The 3,849-nt window shown below is 51.1% G+C and overlaps 1 non-coding gene across 1 annotated transcript; it reads right to left on the reverse strand.

Annotated features, from left to right (window-relative positions):
- TRNAS-GCU lies at positions 1 to 82 on the reverse strand. Its single transcript has one exon. It is a non-coding gene; the product is annotated as a tRNA-Ser (tRNA).
- Positions 83 to 3,849: the final 3,767 nt, after the last annotated feature.

The following is a 3,849-nucleotide window of genomic DNA, read 5'->3' on the forward strand; positions in this document are numbered from 1 at the left end:
CCATGAAGATGGGATTTGAACCCATGCATGCAAAGCACAGTGGATTAGCAGTCCATCACTTTAACCTCTCAGCCACATCATCTGACCTGTTAAAAAAGAAACAGGAGGAGAAATCTAGGCCAGCAGTGATAGGGACAATATGGAGTTTTTAAATACTAAGCAGAAGCAGGGGCTGAATGAGCTATGAGGTAGCTAGGTATGACCTTGCTCCTGACTCAAAAATAACCCTTAACTGTGTGGTGGTCTATTTCATTACTTCAGGGTGGCTGAATGTACATAATATGTCTGTAGTTGGGTTGCTCTTGTTCTAGGGTACACGCACCCCTCAAATCCGAAGCAACACTGTCATAGGCCGAGGGCTGGAGTTGATTACTTCTTGAGCTCCCTTCCACCCTGACATTTCTGTGGTTCTGGGCTTTGTCCCTTGCTCTTTGGAAGAACTCCTCATAAACATCCCCTGGCCTACCTGGTTATCCTTTTTCTCATCCCTCCGTACAACTCCCTTGTTCTATGAAGCCTAGAAAGACATGCCAATGGTTAGGCAGGTTGTGTGCTGAGATCACTATCAGGATGACAGATGATGTCTTATTGTTTCCTTGTGCTCTCTCTGTCCTTATTCAGGGCCATTGCACCTGTATTCCCCCTCTGTGGTCCAGCAAGGGCACCCATTCTCAGACTGTCCAGCTGGCACCTCTCTTGGGTAGAAACCCACATCTCTCTGCCTCCTAGCTGTAGTATCTCCAGGCTGCACTGCTCCCTGCCTACAGTGTGAATTCCCCACTAAGGCAGATCCTCTCCCTCAGCAGGCCTGCTTGGCCTTTCTTCCTCAGGGGCTAGGAACAGCAGAACTGCCCCTAGTTAAGGTACGATACAGCCCATGGCCAGCAAACAGTGATTCTCAAGGTAAAGGCGTTACAGAGAGAACAGATTAAACAATAAAAGAACCTATATGCCTGCTAACCAGAGATCACTCTAATGGTTGGGAGGGGTGTGGGGAGTGGCGGTTCGAGCGGGGGCGGGGGCTGGGTTCCCTCCCCAGCTCTGGGAGGGGCATGGGGAGTGGTGGTTCCAACTGAGGAGAGGTGCTGGGTTCCCTCCCCAGCTCTGGGAGGCCAGTGGGGAGCGGTGGTTCGAGCGGGGGTGGGGTGCTGGCTTCCCTCTCCAGCTCTGGGAGGGGCCTGGGAGTTGCAGTTCGAGTGGGGGAGGGGTGCTGGGTTCCCTCCCCAGCTCTGGGATGGGCCTGCGCAGTAGCGGTTCCAGCGGGGGCGGGGCGCTGGCTTCTCTCCCCAGCTCTGGGACGGGAGCAGAGACTGGCGGTTCCAGCGGGGGAGGGGCTCTTGTTTCCATCCTCAGCTCTGGGAGGGGAGTGGGAAGTGGCAGATCGAGTGGGGGAGGGGCACTGGCTTCCCTCTCCGGCTCTGAGAGAGTTCTGGGGAGGGTCGGATGGAGCGGGGGCGGGAGGACTGGTTCTCTCGCCAGCTCTGGGAGGCCAGTGGGGAGCGGTGGTTTGAGTGGGGGTGGGGCGCTGGCTTCCCTCCCCAGCTCTGGGAGGGGCCTGGGGAGTGGCGGTTCCAGTGGGAGTGGGGCTGTGACATTATGAGTGTACTATAAAATCTCAGTGAAAGGTGACAGGGCCAGAAAGAGTTAATTAACTCACCTCACCAACTGACCTGACCCATGGGTGAACTTTAAGAACTGGTTAGCAAGATATATAAATGAACAGAGCTTTGAAATGCAAGTCTGCATTGTCAGAGGTAGAAGGGGAGGTGTTTGCTCAGGTCTTGTGATGTAAGCAAACGAGTCTTGTCTATTGCTGTAGTTTTAATTCAAAGATTAAAAAAAGGAATATTAGCATTTATGATGATACTTGAGTAAAATAGTATTATTGTCTATATGTCTCTTTGAAGGTTGTTGTAACCTGTATCTGAACTGTTTAATGGATAAATGACTCTGTGCTAATTGGCAGGATGTTTGGGAGAAGGAGTTAAGCCTATTGTTTTCTCAGGCTGAAAGGCTGCTGGAAATGTATAAGAACCCTGGAACACGATCCTTCTCATCTCAGATCTGCTTTGGGTTTCAAAAGGGGGAGCCACCTTGAATATGGAAATTGGACTATAACCTATAGACAATTTCTAAAAGGACTCTTGGCAACTACAAGCTCACCTCTGCTATGCATCTGAAACTCAAGAATTAAATTCAAGTCTGTATGTATATTGATCTTTTAAACAACATCTTTTATTTTTTAATAAATTTTAGCTTAGTTAATGAGAATTGGCTGTGGCGTGTATTTTGAGTAAAATCTAAGTTATAATTGAACCTGGGTATGTGGCTGATACTTTGGGATTGGAAGAACCTTTTCTTTTATATGATGAAGTAAGATTTTCAGGAATCATCATCATATCTGACAGGTGTGTCTGGACGGAGGCCTGAGGCTGGGCACTTTAAGGGAACTGCGTGGTTTAAACTTTTAAGTAACCAGTGAGGTACAACAGAAGCTGTTTTGTGCTGGTTGGTAAATCTAAGTATTGGAATAACCACCAGCGTTTGGGATTTGTCTGCCCTGTTTTGTAAGCAGTTCACCCCGATTGAGAGACCTCAGCTGGCTCCCACGGGCAGCACCGTCAAACAGCCGCTCCCTAGTCACCTCACAGAGCTGGGGAGGAAGCCCAGCGCCCCGCCCCCAAAGGAACCGCCGACCTCAGTCCCCTCGCAGTGCCAGGGAGGGAAGGCAGTGCCCCGCCCCCGCGGCTACGGCCGCTGCCCAGTCCCCTTGCAGAGCTGGGGAGGGAACCCAGCGCCCCTCCCCCGCAGGAACAACCGCTGCCCAGTCCCCTCGGCGACCTAGGGAGGGAGGTAGTGCGCCACCCCTGCGGGAACGGCAGCTCCCTTGTCCGCTGGCAGAGATGGGGAGGGAATGCAGCTCCCCGCCCCTGCTGAAACGGCTGCTCCCCAGTCCCCAGGCAGAGCTGGAGAGGAAACCCAGAGCTCTGCCCCGCGGCATCAGTCACTCCCCAGTCCCCTCGTAGAGCCAGGGTGTAAAAGCAGCGCCCCACCCACGCTGCAACGGCCGCTCCCAAGTCCCTTCGTAGAGCTAGGGAGGGAAGGCAGCCCCTAGCCTGTGACGATACGGTTCTGGCGGGACCCATCTGAGAGTGCCAATTCAGGACCATTTGCTCAAACAGGGCAGTTACAGCCCTAGGCTGAGGTTTTTCCACCTCTAAGGCAAACCAAACCAGCCAGACAAAAGTGACTTCAGTTTCACCCCACTGGCTAACCACAAGTCACACAAGCAATTTCCTTAGACACTCCAGTCTCGCAGTATCACCACCGGTGCCACTCGTTCTGGAGATGAATGGTTATGAAAACCAACACCCCAGTAAAAGAAAAAGGTTCTCTCAATCCCAAAGGACCAAGCCCCAGAACCAGGTCAATACACACATCAGATCTTACCCACAAATCACGCTGTTGCCAATCCTTTAGAATCTAAAATCTAAAGGTTTATTCATAAAGGGAAAAAGATAGAGATGAGAGTTAGAATTGGTTAAAAGGAATCAATTACATACAGTATTGGCAAAGTTCTTAGATCAGGCTTGTAGCAGTGATGGAGTAAACTGCAGGTTCAAATCAAGTCTCTGGAGAAAATCCCCCGCTGGGATGGGTCATCAGTCCCTTGTGTAGAGCTTCAGCTTTTAGCAAAGTCCCTCCAGAGGTAGGAAGCAGAATGGAAGACCAGATGGAGATGAGACATCAGCCTTAATTAGGCACTTCCCGGTGTAAGAACACTTCTTTGTTCTTACTGTGGAAAATTACAGCAAAATGGAGTTTGGAGTCACATGGGCAAGTCCCTGC

The sequence above is a fragment of the Gopherus evgoodei genome, unplaced genomic scaffold (assembly GCF_007399415.2).
Source record: "Gopherus evgoodei ecotype Sinaloan lineage unplaced genomic scaffold, rGopEvg1_v1.p scaffold_102_arrow_ctg1, whole genome shotgun sequence".
Taxonomy (NCBI): Eukaryota; Metazoa; Chordata; order Testudines; family Testudinidae; genus Gopherus; species Gopherus evgoodei.